Source organism: Oreochromis aureus, linkage group 3 (assembly GCF_013358895.1).
Source record: "Oreochromis aureus strain Israel breed Guangdong linkage group 3, ZZ_aureus, whole genome shotgun sequence".
NCBI lineage: Eukaryota > Metazoa > Chordata > Actinopteri > Cichliformes > Cichlidae > Oreochromis > Oreochromis aureus.
The window spans coordinates 22487849-22508068 of record NC_052944.1 but is presented as its reverse complement, the minus strand read 5'-3'; positions in this window follow the sequence as shown (position 1 = coordinate 22508068).

Sequence of the window (20220 nt, the reverse complement as noted above, 5' to 3'; positions counted from 1 at the left end):
GGACAAATAAAGGATGACACAAAATCACAGAAAATGAATGTTTTTTACAAAAAAGGGTGGATTTCCTCTTTACAGCAACAGTCTTTGTGGTTGTTTGACAGAAATCAGCAGTTGCAGAAATAACACTGGATAAAGCCATTGGAAGAGAAATACACTGGACATTTGGGGGTATGTGGGGATTCATTTTGTGAGGTATGGAAGTACTAGGTCACTACAAGCTAGATAACTAATATGCAGCTAAAGCAACAGTGATTTTTCCTGATATTTGGGTTTCTTACAGTCTGAGCTGTAAGATGAAATGGAAAGAAAACATCTACACACTTAAAGTCAGATTTCCTGCTAATTTTCTGCATGCTTTTTTTTTTAAAAAAAAATAGAAGTTTCCATAAATGGCAAATTGGAAACACAGTTACAGAGAATTCCTTAATTTTATTACAGTACATTTCACTGTATTTTTAAAGATTCTGTTATAGTGCTTTTTTATTTTTAGTTGTACCGTTACACACAAAACACACATTTGTTTTATCCAAATGTTTAGCTATGAGTACAACAAATGAACCCATTTTGGATAAAGCGGTTCAGCTTTGTTTTTCCTGTGGAAAAAATATGAAGATCCCACTCATGAAAAGTTGCAAAATAGCTCTGTCTTTTAATAAAGTTCTGACACAGACTTTCAGGACTCGAACTAATTGGTCCATTTGGCAAATAAAAATCTGATTAAACATCCCACCTCCATTAGACTGCAGCATATTGCCACTTTATTAAACTGAATAATCAACAAAATTAATGAACACGCTCCATATCTATGTTTTCTTAGAGCAAGAATGTATATAGACAAAAAGGAAAGGTTTATGTGATTTATCAAGACTTGCAGAGCACCGGCTAGAGGGAGGTAGAGTGTGCAGCATTGGGAAATGTGCAGCAGCTATTAAGGTTGGAGCTCTGCAAAATTGTACTCTAATGATGATCTAAGTGCTCAGCTGTTTTGAGTCTAACCTGAAAAATAGCGTGCCTCTCTGTCAGCTGCTGAAAAATTGATGCACTCAAGGTGGCTTGCTTTCTTTGCTCTATCTCGTGTCGTGAGGGCATCGCAACCCATGCCCGACACCCTCCGCTGCCAATGGCTTCCTGTCCCCTCTGTTACGCATCATCCCACTCTCCCTCATTCTCCAAAATGGCTGTGCATAATTTCCAGCCCCCTCGCTGAAAAGTTTGACTAAATGGAAGGTTATTCAGTCACAAGCTATTAACAGTGGTGCACATTAAAGTTGTTTTGCAATAGAAGAGTGAATTATAAGTATTTTCTCACTGCATTATTTTCTCCCACAAAGTACAAAGATATAAAAAGAGAAGGCAAGAGAGCGTGAGAGAGAAGGAAGCACACAAGGAGAAAGAGAGACATAAATACAAAAGGTCCCTGGAAGTCAGCGAATGCAGAAATGTACAGTAAATCTCACTTGACATGATTCATGGCTTGGTATTTCTATATAAAGTACATTTGAGCATTTCCAAAGAAACAAAGGACTCTGAAAATTCATAAAAAACAGAGAGAAGAAAAAGTGTTTGGGTGAATTTAGGTTACTTTTTAACATTTCTCAAAAATAAAACCGCATGGTCCCAAGGGAAATTCTCTTTACCAGGGCAGAGGAGAGAAAAGAAAACACCATATCTAATAATGGCGCACATTTGTTTCATTGCCCATCTTCTGTCCAACAGTCAATCCAGCAGGCAAAAGGAACATATATGATTCTTTGAAAGCTGATAGTATGACTTCTAGCTACTTTCACTGTTTTACTGTATTACTATTTACATTTTTTCAAGTTGACGAGCTAAGAAATAACATTTTATTTTGAAGAGTACTTCAGGTGAAAACTGAAATAAAGTTTTATTTGCAAAGTTGCTGTAACATGTAAGTGTTCTGTGTAATGTACCCAGTGTTTTTGCTGTCCAGTACTTGTCCGTGTCATAAGACAAATGCATCCTGGTGCCAAATCTTGTACAACAGGAATTTCTATTATGAATTTTATTAAGCTTATAAAGCAGAAAGCCTGTTTTGACTCTTTCAAAAAGCTATATCTGGTTTGAGCTACATCCCACATTCGTGTTACGTAGATGGGGTTTTTTAAATGGTGGCGCATGTTCAAAATTTTAGACAAATGTTGTATAATGAGCATTACTGATATAAACTACTTATAATGCGATAATTAACATTTTATTCAACTACTGAGTGTAGCTGCAGTATGGCTAAAGTTTCATAGTGTTCCTTTAAGTGTATATTTGGAATCATTTGGCTTTCTTTGAAAATTTATATTATGTTACTTGAATTCTGAACATTCACACATTTGAGAACAATACTCTAGTTTTAACACCTGTAACAGTTTAACTTCCAAAACGATGGCAAGCTCATAAAAAATGTAAACTTGAAGATTAAACCAGTGGTTCAGAATTGTTTTGGCTTGTGACCCTGGTGTGACCTGGGTGTGTTTGGGGTGCCGTTTGATATTTTCAGATTTCTGTGAGCTATCACGAACAGGGCCCCAGTGACACAGAGACCAGTCCGCAACCCTTATGTTAACCATCAGCCACTAAGAAAATGACAGCTAACCCTGACAGGTTAGCAAGTCTTTGGTGGAGGTTGTTTGTAGTCGCTAGGTAAAATTGGTTGCTACAAGGTTTGGAAAACACCAAAAAAGTTGTATGTTTTGAAATACACTGGTATAAGAAACTAGTTATAACTTTCACCATAGCTCAGCCAGTAGTTGGCAAGTGTTTTAGACAAACTCCAGGGGTGGCTGTAGCTCAGGAGGAAGAGCGGGGCATCTACCAATCAGAAGGTAGGTGTTTCAGTCTGCATGCCAAATATCCCTGGACAAGATACTAATCTAAAGTGTCTCCCCAATGCATCCCTTGGGATAAATAAAGTATTATCAATCAATCAATATGAATGTATGTTGAATGTTAGATAGAAATCTGTCATGGTTCTGGGTCATTTTGACCCAGCATTTTGAGTTTCTCATGTTTTGGTTTATTTTTGCATCATGGATTATTTTCTGATTCTCTTGTGCTTTGTTGATTATTATTATTATTATTCTATGTTCCAGCTTATTCTGGTTTAGGGTTTAGATCTTAGCTTTTGTTCTTCTGCCTTCATATTTAGTGTAGGTTTCGTTCTGTGCCTTCCGCGTTTTTTAGTCTGCGTCTTTGTGAATTGTTTCCTGTTTTATTTTGAAGGGTCGTGTCTTATGTCAGTGTTTCTACCTTTGCTCCCCCTGTCTTGTTAGCCCTAATCTCTCCCAGCTGTGTCTCCCTCCTGTTTCCCATTCCTTGATGATTTCCTCAGTGTATTTAAGCCCCGTGTTTCTCCGTGTCAGTGTCGTGTTATACCCTCGGATTGTGCCTGTATGTTTCCGGTCTCAGCGGTCATTGTTCAGTTCATGTTTTGTTCATCGCCAGCAATAAAGCTGTGGTTTTCAGTTGCAGTTCAGTCTCTGAGTCCTGCATTTGGATCCTCACCTCCGCCTGCCCGCACACAGAGCCCTGACAGAAATCACCTATGTAGAAAAACCATAGAAAAAGTTCTTGAATAGGTGAAAGAGGCAAGTTGTAAAAAGCGCTTTGAGTGGTCAGAGGAGAAAAGTGCTATATAAGAACCAGTCCAGTTACCGTTTACCAAACCAGTATCTTCCATGCAAACTACAAATGATCCAAACAGCCAGAGTGTTACCAACCAGACTCCTGAAAAATGCCTATGTGGCTTTACAAACATCACTCAGTTTTCTCACTTCATCATCGATCGAATGTGAAACTTTTCATGGTAGTGATGCATTGGCTGCTGGTTCGGGAAAAGTTAGTATTACTTCAAGTATCAAATTTGAGATGATTGTGCTCCACTTAGGAATTTCAGTTTCACACTATTTTAACACTCAAATTCTTCCCATTTCAAAATGAATCTTCTAACTGACTGTATAAACATTTTCATTTAAAAATACAAGGTTGACTTGAAGATAACCTATTCAGTCCTTTTGTTTCAATTCACTGTACAGGTTTTATCTGCTGTAACTGAAATAACTGTTCAAGGCCTGAAAGAAAGATGTACAATGATTCATTTTAAAGGCAAAGATAACTGAATATACATTTAAGAAGATGAATTTTGTTTCCTTTTTGTTCTTCCACGTCAGTGTAGCATGGCACCTTTTGGAGAGTACGCGAACTCGAGGGTACAAGGGGAAAAAATCAGTGAAAGTAACAAAATGCATCTTATAATGGAATGTCTAACAGTTCTACTTCTTCAGGTTGATGATGATAATTTTGTTTTTACATACAGTTAAGAGATTTTTACGTTGCTCTACTTTAACTTTTCATGGATGTCTGTACTGTTTCTCCCAGCACACACATCTAAACCCTTTCACAAACCACACATAGTCAAATATCTTGTTGAAAGACAGATATGACAGCATATTTAAAACTAAAGAGCTCGGAGCAGAGCTGCCTTTTGAGCAGGAAAAAAACACCCTTCAGCGGGATGAGAAAAAAGTTTTGGGGGAAGTGTAGTTATACATGATTCATAGCGCTGCTTGGAGAGCAGCTTACTGTTGTGTGAAATTTGACATTAAGCATCTTTTATGTTATTCCTGTTTTAGTCTGGAAACCCAAGGGCAAAAGAATATGCAATGTGTAATTTTGCTCTATGAAGAAACACTGGGGTGAATGGTAAAGTGTTCAGAACAGTGTTTGAGTTTATTTCAATGAGGGACAATATGATGGTGGAATATAAATTAGCCTCTACGTGTGACATGCGGAGCTGAGGCCAAAGAGCACTACTTGTCTGTCTCATTTTCGTTTCTTCTCTTCCTTTTTCTGTGTACGGCAGTCATTCTTTCATAAGAACGTGCATTCTTTTGTAGTATGCATGTATATTTATAGATAGAATTTATCACCTTTAACCACAGGAAATGTTTTTCAGCAGCAGCATCTTTTTAAACTCGCATGTGTGTAGTCTACAAACTGCAAACTTACTATGCTGACAGTTATTTTGCATGTTTAGCCTGATACTGTAAAAGCTAAATACGGTGGTAATAAATGCTTTTTTCTGTATCTGCATATCCATATTTATCTTTTTATGCGATTACTCAAAGTTTAGATAAATGGCACCCCTGAATTAGACATTTAAATCTCTTCTTGACTCAGACTGTCTAGAGGCCGGTAAGTCACCAACTGGATGTTTCTATATCAGATGCTAAATTTGCAGAGCCTGCAAACACAAATTTATTATACATTTGTCCAAATAATACTTGCTAAGATATCAATTTAATGTAATTTTCATAATAAAATCTCATCACTTTACTATGTAAAATGGGTAGAGGACTTTATTCATTCATTCATACATCCCCACCATTGCAACATGTTTGAGATAGATGTCAAAATAGAGTCTTATTTAAAAATTAAAAACTGACAGCCTGTTTTTGTGCATTGTGTGCACACAAATCTGGAGACGCACAGTGTTACATTTTCACTTCTTCTGCTACTGTACGCTATGTCATCATCGTCGACGTGTCCTATTGCTTAGCCTGTGAAAAAACCCCCACAAAGTGTCTTTGTCCTCATCTCCAATCACAATGTGCTCAATATCTTACGAGAGCGTGCCGCGGTTCCCTCTCGTTAATGCAATTTAATGTGGTGTCTTTTGCATTAGATTCCCAATTGCCGTTGCCATGGCGACGTGCATACAAAACATCTTGTAGCAGCTTGTTATTGCTTCATTACAACCACGTTTGAAGTTTGTTTTTTTTTTCCCCCCCTTCTCTCTTTCCTCTCTCGCTCTTTATTTGTTTGTCTTTTCTGAAAGAACCTTGGGTAAGAGATAAGCAGACTGTGGCTCCATCAAAGGATGTCCTCCCCTGCAAGCAATTACCCCTCCAGGATAAGCTCTTGTTATTCGCTTTACAAGGAGCGCTGATTTCAGTCCACCAAAAACCAGAGGGGCAGGCACACACTCGAAACTTCAGTGGCCGTCATGATAAGTAAATTTTTGTTTTGTGTGATACGAAGGTTCGTAGATCCCTATTTTCGGCAGAAATGGATGATTTTATACTTTGAATCAAAAATCCGAGTGAATGGCAGATTTCAGTCTGGACTTCAATGTTAATGTACAAAATATATAGTCGCAGGCCTCGGGTCGTTCTGTGTTTGCCACCCCTCACCTACACCTGTGTGGGTTCTGCCATAGTCCAACGACGTGCTCATAAAATTATGAATTTTAGTTAAATTAGAGAAGTTTTCAGTTTTATTTAATGTAGCAAATTTCAGGTTTCAGCGGGGGATTAATAAAGAATGTAGTCACACACTATAAAACATCCTATAACCTCAAATGTGTACAAATGCGTTCTGTTAGCTTTAGTGCAATTTCTCTTTATTTTATGTAAAAGACAAACAAATTCTGTTTACATCAGAATATCTATAATTGAATTTATTTTTTTATTTGTTTTCTGCTTAGCCAAAGTGGAAGCTCTGGATCATTTCCCAGTAGCTTTAACTAAGATCTAAAGCAAAAACAACTGACTCCACTTAATGTGTCAGAGGTTACCGAAGCAAACTAAGAACTTTTTTTGGAAAAAGTATAAAAAACAATACAAAAGAGCTACGTTAATGGGGATATACGGCTGTTTTTTGACTGGTTACTCTGGATAAGTGATGCCAAACTTAAGTAGCAACACACACACAACATGCTGTACTTAGAGAAAATAGCACTTGGGTACTTATGACTTTGTTAGCCTTTAACAGTCTATTAAAGACAAAAATGTCACCTGCAAAAGTGTAAACATGCAATTTTCACACAAAACACGGTACAATTTCTTGCCACTAAGTGAACATGAAACATAAGGGCCAACGTCACGATTGACTGCTTTGGAGAATTTAATGACGAGAACATTAAGACTCTATCATAGACTCATCTCCTCTAGTGTGCTAAAGTGAGCTTCTGGTTTTGTTTCACATAGGATTTCAGATAAGTACTGACTTCTGAGTACCAAAGTAGTATTTTACTGTTTCAGTGTTTCATTCATCTTTTAGGTGGGGCAGGGGATTCCTCCAACACTAGAAGACAGAACCACACCAAGACATGAAGGATATTTGTAACAGTTTTAGTCTCAATTTGAGGTCAGTTACACCCCTAATAATTATTTGATAAAGAAATGTTACTTTAAGTATCTCCTACATGGCCCCATAACTCAAACTACTGTGTTCTCTATGTATAATTCTAATGTAGCGAGGTATTATTTAAACAGCTCTTATCAATCCTTCTCCAGTAAAAGTGGATTGTGCAGCTTATATAACGCGTGTTGCTCATAGTGACAAGAATAATTCTATAGTCTCACTCCACTCTATGAGGCTTTAAGGCTCTTTCTGGCTTCTTTCAACTTATGGCTTTTGGTTTCTCAGCCTCCAACTTTAGAGAACCTGTTTCAGTCTCACTGCTTTCATTAGTGGCATTTTCAACAGAAAAGCCTTGAAAAACAGACTGCACCTTGTCTGGCCAGTGCTAATTGACAGACAAAGTGGTGACCATAGTGAAGTATAACCACTAAAAAGCCATATATTTTCCTCAGGAGGTGATGAAAAAATATTAAATTCATCAGTTGAACATGAACAAATTAAAGGCAATTTGAATAAAAGATTTTCATTGTGTCTGCTTATTAGTGTGATATTTAACCACAAAGGTAACCATGTTCTGCTAGAGCTTGCTTCTGCTGCCCATTAGTGGTCAAAAAGACTTTTTAATGCAGGTTTAATATTGCACATCATGGTTCACTGTGCCTAGAGACATGCTGAGAAAGTCACGGCACTCAGGAGCCTTAAATGAATTCTGTAAGAGATTTAAATGGTCATGTGATGTCGTGGTGAACAGTTAAAGTTATGTTGAAGCAACATCTAAACTAAGTGACTAAAAGTGACTAAAAGAGGCAAGGTACTATAGAGGAAACCAAGAATAATAACAGACTCCATAAAAACAACTAGAACTCAAATACAAAAGGAACTGAAAAGCTTCAAATACAAGAGTACAGAGCCCCAAATGAATTATGAGAAACAAAACTGAACATGCACTCACAATGAAGCTAAAAGAGAAAACGCCTGATGATGACTAAGAATGCAAAACTCTAAAAAAAAAAAAAAAAAAAAAAAAAACCCACAGACACCAAAACATGACGCAAGGACACAGGAGAGGTTAAATAACAGAACACAAGGGACCAAATATGAAAAGCTCTCACTAGCTTTTAAAGGAAAACAAGGACAGCGTTCACACATAATTCAAAGACAAAAACTGAAGCTCAGAAACTAGAAAACTAAAATACACCAAACTCCCACAAACCTACAAAACATGACACACAATTATAAAAATCTAATTTTACTAGAGCAGCTTGGAAATTGGGAGGTGACTGCTGGTTAACCGCCTCATCTTAATGAAACATTTTCCACTGTAACAAAAACAGAAAAATATGTACAGCAAAAGAAAAAGTGCAGTGTCTCAGCTTTTTCCATCACTTATTTTACTAGCATTGTAAATTTGCCTGGTAATAACCGGTGATCTAAGAAAAGTAGTATTATTATTTAATTGAGTAAAAGCTCAGATTAAATTACAGTACAGTTTGTTTTAGGTAAATAACTTTTTTCTTCTCTTGTCAAGATGTGATTGGAGCTTTAATTAAAGAGGTTTAATCAGTTGAACCAATTAAGAATTTCCTGTTTAGGATTACAGTAAAATATCTTAATGGGTAATTGCTATAAACTTCTTGTTTTTGTGCAATAAAGTTGGCTGCATGAATTCTCCTCAGCCAAATATCACCACAGGCACTAAGGGTACTTTGAAATTTGAAAGTTTACCCCAGCGGTGGGGCTAGAAAGGTCAAAAAGTCTCCAAAATAAACAGTGTTCCTTGAATTCTCTCAGCAAATGGTGTAGTGGAATGAGTAAGGGGTCAGGAGACGACAGTAAAAAGTTTTTGGTCTGATACCACTTGAGAGAAGGTCTTAAGGTCACCAAAATCAATAAGTTTCTTCCTTTTGGTAGCATGAATACAGAGAATATTAGCTGGTCACAGTCAACATCCAGGCTTGGAGACAGAGGTGATTATAAGTCAAAGGTGGAGGTAAAGTTGGTGAATCAGTTTAAAAATGCATGCTATTGTATCCCCAGGTTATAATTTTATTTCAGAAATGCAGATTAACTTTGGGAAGCAGCATTTAAATTAGCGGATTATCCAACAATGTTAGTATCTACTGTTTGGATGTTGTTGTTGAAAGAGCGTACTTAAGCAGTGTTAATGAATCAACATTTACTGATTGACAGCTGTAAATGCTGTAAATTAAACATCTTATTTTCATACAGTTATTTACATGAATTTTTAATTTTTTTATTTATATATTTTGGTACATAATTACAGTGGATTTTAAATATAATCAAAATGTAACTTAGGTGTACATTTACAGCTTTAACTCAAGGGGTTTGACAAAACTACAAAAATCAAAAACTAACTGGCAGTTGACTGAAAAGCTGTTCCTTTGTTATTCCATGACAAACTAAGATGTGTAGTTGATTCCAAGAGCTGAACTTGTATTTGGTAGGTGTTCACTGATACTCTCAATCTGAAGTCCAAAGAAGAGAAGTATGAAGGTCGAGTATGAGGTTACACTCAAGAACATGAAGGCGACATTAAATTTTCCAGGAAACATCTAAAACAGCCTGCGCAGTTCTGGCTTTTAATGTTGGTGATCAAACATAACTTGATGATGGGAAGACGGAAAGAAACAGCTCATGACCCAACATCTATTATGTCATATGTTAAATAAGATGGAGGCAATATTATGGTATGGGTACGTATGACTGCTAATGGAACCGGCTCACTTGTGTTTATTGATGATGTGACTGATGGATGGATACACTCTGCTCCAATTGGGCCAAAAGCTGCAAAACTGATCGGACAGCATTTCAGAGTACAAATGAAAAATGACCCAAACCATCCTGCAAAAGCAACCCAAGAGTTTCTCAAGGCACAAAAATGGGATATTCTTCAATGGCCAATTCAGTCATTTGACCCACAATCAAGCAGCAAGTGAAGTCAGCTGAGCATCCCATGGGAACAATTTGGTGACGTCCATGGGTTCTGGACTTCAGGCAGTCATTGGCTGCAAAGGATTTTCATCCAAGTATTAAAACAATCCTCATATTTAAAATTATGTCACTTTGTCCCATTAATTTTGAGGCTCTGGGTGTGAAAATGGCTGTAATTAAAGGCTAATGCAATACTTTGGTTAAATCCCTTTTAATTAAAGCTGAAAGTCTGCACTTCAATCACAACTTGATTACTTGATTTAAATCAACTGGTGGTGGTGTACAGAGGCAATATGACAAAAAAGTGCGCTATTGTCCGAGTATGTGCTCACAGACCGGACTATATACCTGCCGCCACAAAACTTTGAACCTTTAACTGTGTGCATGGGTCTTTGCAACAGTATGAATGGCTCACGTTTCTTGGTTTGGCTGTTATAAAGCAGATGATAGGCTCTTTGGTAACAGAAGAATTCTGATAGGTCAATGATGGCAGCTGTGTGCCCTCTATTTCTATTTTTATCTTATAATGTTTGCGATTTAGCTCACTTTGTGGAAAACATGACATATATGTCTTTTTAGGGCAAATGACAGCACAGAATATGATCTTTGTTCCATGTCCAAAGATTCTGTCAATTTTAGTTTAAAAGATCAGCGTTTTAGATCTATCAGCAGCCGCAGTGGGTGGAAAATATATATTACCCTTGTGCTCATATTCCTTACTTGAGATTCCTCTCGTGTAGTCGTGCTATAGTATCACCAAATTTTGGCTTTCCACAGTGGATTCCAAACAGATCCTTCATTCGCTCACATAATTTTATTGTCTCATTTGCTATGTGCATTAAAAAGGGCAGTTAATCATGTTATACACTGGCGGCATGACATGAGAGATTGCCTGAGATAGGTACTGTAGGAATTTCCTGTTCTTGTGTGAGTCTCAATACATCACAGATGAGTCAGAGACACATACATGGGAGCCATGAACAGTAAAGGGCTCCCTGAGACATGCAAATAAATCACTGTTGCCAATTCCCGCTGGAGATGTGTTTTCAGTGTTTCAGAGCAGACAATTATTGTGTTTCGTAGTGACACGTTTCAAGGACACACTGTATACTTCGCTATAGTGTAACAGTCTGTCAGCTCATCTCACTGCTGCATTACTCCTCTCTATCCGTGCAGTGCTTTCATTGCAGTGCCTGGACACAGCTATCTGCACATTTCACAGCTGTTTTCTCACACTTTTACACCATAAGCGTGGTACTGCATGTTAAAATATCATATGCTGACATCCTTAACTATGTAATCCAGTAAAGACGAGGCCAGCAGAAGTTTATTCCTTCGAGTGCGCGATCATCTACCTTTAACCTCATTCATGCGGTCCTGGATTTTACAAGGCCCCTCACAGATGGTGAGACAGCTGCACACTTCAACGTGGAATCGCTGGGCCACTGACAGGAGGTTGGGTTCTTTGCTTGATTTCAACTGGCAAAAAGAAATCCTCCCCCTGTTCTCGCTCCTGTTCCACCTCACTGAAATATTAACTGGGTGCACACCCATTCATCTGCGGTGATAACAGGACCCACGGTTTCTTTGTTGAGTTTGCTTGGCGGGTAGCCGGGGGGGATGCACAATCAAAGCGAGAATCAAAGCGAGAAACAATTACCGTGGCTTGTGTGTAGGTGAATGGCAGCAATGAAAAGCTCATTGTCAGCTTTGTGCGCCAGCTGTGGCATGGGCAAAAGATTTAAAGGGTGATGAGAATGAGGGGGCGGATACAGAGGTGTAGGTTACGTAAGAGGGCATCTGCTGTCATCCTGCCCTCTTTGGGTACCGCTAAACTTTGCTAAACAGACACAAGACAGGATGTTTTTTTCAATTGGAAACATCCTGTCTCGGGGTGATGATGAAACATTAGTCAATGAATTTGTTACTTCATTATTATCAGGTTGTTCTAATAGTTCCCTAAAAATCATCCAGTTAATCCAAAATGCTGCAAACAAGAGTGCTGACAGGAATGAGAAAGCGAAACAGCTCTCATACCGCAGGCTTATTTGTGGTTCCTAGAGTTTCTAAAAGTAGAACGGGAGGCAGAGAATTCAGCTATCAGGCCGCTCTTCTGTGGAACCAGCTCAAAACAGAGACAGAAAACAACTCCACTTTTAGGACTAGAGTTATAACTTATAAGTCTTATAATTAAGGCCGGATCAGATGACCTCAAACCATCCCTTAGTAATGCCACTATAACTTCTGACTGCTCATGTGTGATCCTCTTCTCTTTCCCCTCACCCTCAGCCAGTCATGGCTTGCTAAGCATGCCTAAACTGAAAGTTTCTTCCTATTAAAAGAGACTTTTTCCTTCCCACTTTTGCCAAGTGTTTGCTGAAAGCAGGTTGTCTGATTGTTGTGATTTGCTCCTGAATGCTGCAGGGACCTTTTGCAGCTTAAAACACTCTGAGGTGACTCTTGTTGTGATTTTGCGTTATATAAATAAACCTGAATTGAATTAAACCTGAACTTCCCCCCATACCAAATGGCTTTAATTAAAGCAACGTGCCACCAGGGTGGAAATTTGGTCCAAGCTTTCCTCCGTTCCTCCTAGTTATCCATGCAGTGGGGGTGGGCTGTACTGGGATATTTACTGGTCCCACTAAATAACTGCCTGCTTCTTCGTCTTCTCTTCTCCGAGCTCTTGGTAGTGGGCAGGAAAGGAGGTCATGTCTCTGAAGTGATCTTGCCCTTCTTCCTTTCCACTCACCTCCCCTCCCTCCACCCATTTTTACACCCACACGCCTGTTTATTCCCTGTCATCACCATAATACTAGTCATTTGTATGACGCAGAGCTTGAAACCTGTAATTTTCAGGAAGTCTGCCCTGTTGAAAGAGTACCTGAAAATGATTTCTCGCAGTGCGTGTTTTTGTGGAGCCACGTTATGTAAAACAGGACTACAGGTTGATAGTGAGTGTTGATGTGTGTGTGATGATGCTATTACACTCTAGAGAGGAGAAAATACTAGATGGACAAAAATCATTTTCTGTAGTACTTCGTAAATAATGGGGGGAATTTGGGGATGAAAAGTTTGGGATGTTTTATGTTCTGTGTAGGTAAATATTGCACAAAAGGTAACGTCTGAATTGTTGTTTTACTGTACTTTGTACAGCCTTATTTACCCTCACAAAAAGTCTATTAAAAACTTCTGTCAAAAGAAAACCGCATAACACATCAAAGGCTGTTACAGCAAGGATGCAAATAAAGGGGAAAACAGACAAACTGCATCGAGTACAAACGACTCACCAGCTACTCAGGAAGGGAGCAAATACCTTTTCACAGTATTGTGCATGCTCTTCACTAGCTGAAGGACTTAAGTGAGTCCATCACAAGGAAGCATGTGGAGTTCTGGTTCTGGTTCTTGATTGTTCTAATATATGCTACTGTTTCCAGTATCAGGGCTCTGCAGAAGCATTCACTCTGATCAAGTTCATTCCACTCATTCATTCCAGATCAATTCCTGTGGTAGCTGATTGTGTAATATGGGTATCAAATGATGCAAAAGCACACACGGGCTGTTCGATTTTGAATAAGTAAAAAGAATTTACCATATTTTATGGTCAGTGTTGATTTATTTATTTATTGCTCCTTGTGTTCACCTCTTCCTGGTCAGGGTTTGTTCCTGTGCTTTTTATTTCTGACTTCTCTGAATCGTTACTCTGTTCATTCCCCATCTGGTGGCTATATCTGTACATGGAGTGAGAGCATTGTGAATTTCCTGAGATTTTCATGCACAGACATATCTGAGGGTGAAGTGTGGAAAGCAGCAGGAGAACGCAGGTGCGGATTTTACAGAGTGACAACTGAAGGATAAGTGTGAAACTGACACCTGTGCATTTTCACTCATGTCAAGTTCCTTACATGTCTGCAGACACACCCCCACCTCCTGAAGAATCGCAGATCAAAACAATTATCAGAGTTTTACTTTGTGGCTGGAATTAGTTTGTTTTAGGCAAGGCAAGGCAAGTTTATTTATATAGCACAATTCAACAACAAGGTGATTCAAAGTGCTTTACAGAGACATTAAAAACAAAATAGATAAAAAGCATGATTTAAAATTGATTAAGACAAGCAAACAAACAAACAAACAAACAAACAAAACAGTATATAAAATCAAAAATCAAAACAGTAGATAAAATCAGAACAGTAGATAAAATCAGTAGTTAAAATGTAAGTTTTGGAATTTAAGCTTAAAAGTGTGGATTTGGTGCTTTATTCAAAAGCAGCTGAGAACAGGTGAGTCTTCAACCTGGATTTAAATAAACTGAGTGTTTCAGCTGATCTGAGGCTTTCTGGGAGTTTGTTCCAGATATAAGGAGCATAAAAGCTGAATGCAGCTTCTCCGTGTCTGGTTCTGACTCTGGGAACTGATAACAGCCCGGATCCAGATGACCTGAGAGATCTGGAAGGTTCATACTGGGTCAGGAGGTCACTGATGTATTTTGGTCCTAAACCATTCAGAGCTTTATAGACCAGCATCAGAACTTTAAAGTCTATCCTCTGACGGACAGGCAGCCAGTGTAAAGACCTCAGAGCTGGACTGATGTGGTCCACTTTTTGGTCTTAGTGAGGACTCGAGCAGCAGAGTTCTGAATGAGCTGTAGTTGTCTGACTGATTTTTTAGGTAGACCTGTAAAGATGCTGTTACAGTAATCAAGCCTACTAAAGATGAATGCATGGACTAGTTTTTCCAGGTCCTGTTGAGACATCAGATCTTTTATCCTTGAAATATTCTTGAGGTGATAGTAAGCTGATTTTGTTATTGTCTTAATGTGTTTTTCTAAGTTTAGGTCTGCATCCATCACTACACCCAAATTTCTCGCCTGGTTTGTGGTTTTTAGGTGTATAGATTGAAGTTCTCTGGTGACCTGTAATCGTTTTTCTTTGGCTCCAAAGACTATTACCTCAGTTTTATTTTTGTTTAGCTGGAGAAAATTGTGGCACAACCAGTCATTAATTTCCTCAATGCATTTACCAAGAGCCTGTACAGGGCCTCGGTCTCCTGGTGACATTGTGATATATATTTGTGTGTCATCTGCATAGCATAGCTATGATAGTTTATTTTGTTGTTCTTTATAATCTGTGCCAGTGGGAGCATGTAAATGTTGAACAGAAGGGGTCCCAAGATGGAACCTTGGGGAACTCCGCATGTGATACTTGTCTGCTCAGATGTGAAGTTACCTATTGATACAAAGTATTTCCTGTTTTCTAAGTATGTTTTGAACCAGTTTAGTACAGTTCCTGAAAGACCTGCCCAGTTCTCCAGTCGTTTGAGTAATATGTTGTGGTCAACTGTGTCAAATGCTGCACTGAGATCCAGTAAAACTAAGACTGACATTTTTCCACTGTCTGTATTCAGACATATGTCATTAAACACTTTGGTCAGAGCGGTTTCAGTGCTGTGGTTCTGTCTAAAACCTGACTGGAAGGCATCATAGCAGTTATTCTGTGTTAAGAAGTAATTGAGCTGTTGAGAAACTGCTTTTTCAATAATCTTACTTAAAAATGGGAGATTTGAGATCGGCCTGTAGTTATTTTTGTGTCTTGTCAAGATTGTCCTTTTTCAGTATAGGTATTATTACAGCAGTTTTTAGTGATTCTGGAAACACACCTGATATTAAAGAAAAGTTTACGATCTGTAACAGGTCTGACTCCAAAATCTTTGAGACCTTTTTGAAAAAACTTGTTGGCAGGACATCTAAACAGCAAGAGGAGGAGTTCAGTTGACCTAAGATGTCCTCCAGGTCTTTGCTGTTAATAGGGTGAAACTGTTTGATGGTGTTTAAACAGTTTTTCGGTGGACACAGTACATATCCTGGATCTGCTGTTGATGTACCAATTGCTTGTCTAATCTTTTGGATTTTTTCTGTGAAGAATTTGGCAAAGTCATTGCAGGCCATGGTCGAATGAAGTTCAGCTGCTACTGACACAGGAGGGTTTGTTAGCCTGTCAACTGTAGAAAATAAGACCCGAGCGTTATGACTGTTTTTGGTGATGATGTCAGAGAAGTAGGACCTCCTTGCACTCCTCAGTTGTAAATTATAATTGTGAAGTTTCTCTTTATAGATGTCATAATCAACCTGGAGGTTTGTTTTTCTCCATCTGCGCTCAGCTTTCCTACACTCTCTTTTTTCATTTTTCACCAGTGTGGAGTTTCTCCATGGAGACTTCTTCCTTCCAGAGATAACCTTCACCTTAATGGGAGCAATAGTGTCCATTACATTTAACATTTTAGCATTGAAGCTGGTGACGAGCTCATTGACTGAACCTCTGGACAGGTCAGGTGTTAATGGGAAGACCTGGTTAAAGATCTCACTACTGTGTTCAGTTATACACCGTTTTGTGATCACTGCTGTTGATATATTTGTGTGGGCTGAGATTTTACTTTCAAAGAAAACACAGTAATGATCAGACAGGCCCACATCAGACACAGTAACCTTTGAGATGCTCAGGCCCTTGGAGATCAGTAGGTCAAGAGTGTGTCCTCTATTATGTGTGGCCTCTGTTACGTGCTGAGTCAGCCCAAAGTTGCCCAGAGTGTTACTCAGGTCTTTAGTCCCTTTGTCCTGAGGGTTGTCCACATGGATGTTAAAATCCCCAACAATAATTACACAGTCAAAATCAACACAGATCACAGACAGCAGTTCACTGAGATCATTAAAAAAGTCTGTGCAGTATTTGGGAGGCCTGTAAACATTAAGAAACACAATTTTGGATGGGGCCTTCAGCTGTAAAGCCACATATTCAAAAGACTGAAAACTACCAGGAGATAACTGCTTACATTGAAATGATTCATTAAATAAGACAGCCACCCCTCCTCCTCTCCTGCTCACCCTGGCCTCACTGATAAAACTGTAGTTAGGAGGGGTCGACTCGATGAGAACAGCTCCACTGTTAGTTTGGTCCAACCAAGTTTCAGTTAAAAACATAAAATCAAGGCTGTGCTCGGTGATTAGATCGTTAATTAAGAATGTTTTCCCAGCTAAAGATCTAATGTTTAATAAAGCCAACTTAAGTGTTTTAGAGGTATTATTTGCCCCCTCGTGTTTGGGAGCAGTCTGTGGCACACAAGGTATGTTTACTATATTTAAAGATCTTTTAGAGTGCAGCTCTTTGTGTTTTGACCAGGCCACATGTCTCCTTCTGTCACCTAAAAGTACAGAAATTTTAAAACCTTCTAATAAACAGGGTCCCAGCTTCTCCTGGGAAAAGTCACCACTGCCATAATCCTCACAGCCTGGACCCTCCACACATCACACATCAGACTGCGGAGACAGAGCATGAAGGTGGTAAGGAGGAACTAAGGGGGGCGAGGCTGCGCAATGTAACTTTTAGTCAGTTATGTGAGCTACAACTGGTCAAACTAAGGAGAAGCACGCTGAATGAACTTTGCCGTTGGTCTTTGGAGTCAGTAACACTATTGTGTTCAAAGCACTTAATGTCTCTCTGCCTCAAACTCATATTCCTTAGAACAGGGGTGTCAAACGTACGGCCCGTGGGCCACATCCTTGAGATCATTTCAGATGTTAATTATTAATGGCCCGTCGGTATCTGGGAGCCTAATCTTCAGCCATTCTGTGAATCCATGCAGGCAGGGGTGGGACTTTATTTTGACAGACTGGGATTATACCATTATGTTAAAGAAGGAAGGGGACTAGATGTTGTGAAGACAGCAAGTGTAGCAGTAAAGGCCAGGTACACAGAGAGACGGGGAGCCGGATTTAAATGCAAGTGTGTCAGAAAAAAGTGAAGAAACGAGCGAAAACGTAAAACGAGCAGCATCTGGCTGCTTTTCAGTGACATTGGAGACTGCAAAGCTGAGTGCAGAATTCATACAATTACAAGATGGATAAAGTGAAATCCATTTTTATTTTGAGCTATTTTCCATTGTGGAGGACAAAACTTGTCCGGGCCTTAAACCTCACATGTCCTTAGTAGACGCAAATACATAGAAATTAGTCTTTTATGAAAATGCTGAATAAAAAATTGCTTTCTTGAAACAGACTAAAGTTACAGTTCAGTATTGAATGTTACATAAAGTGTCTTTGAATGGCAGAGATGCAGAAATGTCTGCATGTAGCACAGAGCCAAGGCTCAGTGTCTGAGTGTCTGAATGAGTCTCACAGGCCTGAATGTGCGCTTGAAGCCATTTATAATTCTGAAATGTTGGACTTTTAACTGTATTTTCATAAGTTTTACAGCAACCTCACTTATGGCCATTCATACTACACAAAGTAATTAAGCTTCTTCTTAGTTCTTTCTTTTTAAATCAGTTAAATATGTGGCTTCTTAAAATGACAGAATTGGGAGTTTTGACACCTCTGCCTAAGATGCTAAACTTTTTTCTCCCAACAGCCCAATCATTTTGGTACTCTGAAATTTTTGAGAAGCAACATTTTTCTCTTGCTCTGGATGTCATAAAATAATTTCCAGTATTGACTCATTCACTGATATCGTCACCACAGTCAGAAAACATTCCTTTCCTTTTCACACACACTGCAGCAAACTCGAATTGGGCTCACTTCTCCTCAAAAGTAATACTTCAATGCAAAAAAATAACTTGCATGAATGAACTAAACTACAGAAGAAATGGCATTCTCTGGGATGCTTTTGACATAACTTTCTATGATATTATGCTATGTGAAATTATTTGTAACCTTTTTTTGGTAGCACTGTATTACAGCTCACTTTTTACAGCTTATGGAGGCCAAAGATTTCAGCCAGTTCTGCTCCAGATATACAGTGGCTTGCAAAAGTATTCGGCCCCCTTGAACTTTTCCACATTTTGTCACATTGCAGCCACAAACATGAATCAATTTTATTGGAATTCCACGTGAAAGACCAATACAAAGTGGTGTACATGTGAGAAGTGGAACGAAAATCATACATGATTCCAAACATTTTTTACAAATAAATAACTGAAAAGTGGGGTGTGCGTAATTATTCAGCCCCCTGAGTCAATACTTTGTAGAACCACATTCTGCTGCAATTACAGCTGCCAGTCTTTTAGGGTATGTCTCTACCAGCTTTGCACATCTACAGACTGAAATCCTTGCCCATTCTTCTTTGCAAAACAGCTCCAGCTCAGTCAGATTAGATGGACAACGTTTGTGAACAGCAGTTTTCAGATCTTGCCACAGATTCTCGATTGGATTTAGATCTGGACTTTGACTGGGCCATTCTAACACATGGATATGTTTTGTTTTAAACCATTCCATTGTTGCCCTGGCTTTATGTTTAGGGTCGTTGTCCCTCTGGAAGGTGAACCTCCGCCCCAGTCTCAAGTCTTTTGCAGACTCCAAGAGGTTTTCTTCCAAGATTGCCCTGTATTTGGCTCCATCCATCTTCCCATCAACTCTGACCAGCTTCCCTGTCCCTGCTGAAGAGAAGCACCCCCAGAGCATGATGCTGCCACCACCATATTTGACAGTGGGGATGGTGTGTTCAGAGTGATGTGCAGTGTTAGTTTTCCGCCACACATAGCGTTTTGCATTTTGGCCAAAAAGTTCCATTTTGGTCTCATCTGACCAGAGCACCTTCTTCCACATGTTTGCTGTGTCCCCACATGGCTTGTGGCAAAATGCAAACAGGACTTCTTATGGTTTTCTGTTAACAATGGCTTTCTTCTTGCCACTCTTCCATAAAGGCCAACTTTGTGCAGTGCACGACTAATAGTTGTCCTATGGACAGATTCCCCCACCTGAGCTGTAGATCTCTGCAGCTCGTCCAGTCACCATGGGCCTCTTGGCTGCATTTCTGATCAGCGCTCTCCTTGTTCGGCCTGTGAGTTTAGGTGGACGGCCTTGTCTTGGTAGGTTTACAGTTGTGCCATACTCCTTCCATTTCTGAATGATCGCTTGAACAGTGCTCCGTGGGATGTTCAAGGCTTGGGAAATCTTTTTGTAGCCTAAGCCTGCTTTAAATTTCTCAATAACTTTATCCCTGACCTGTCTGGTGTCTAAATCCAATCGAGAATCTGTGGCAAGATCTGAAAACTGCTGTTCACAAACGCTGTCCATCTAATCTGACAGAGCTGGAGCTGTTTTGCAAAGAAGAATGGGCAAGGATTTCA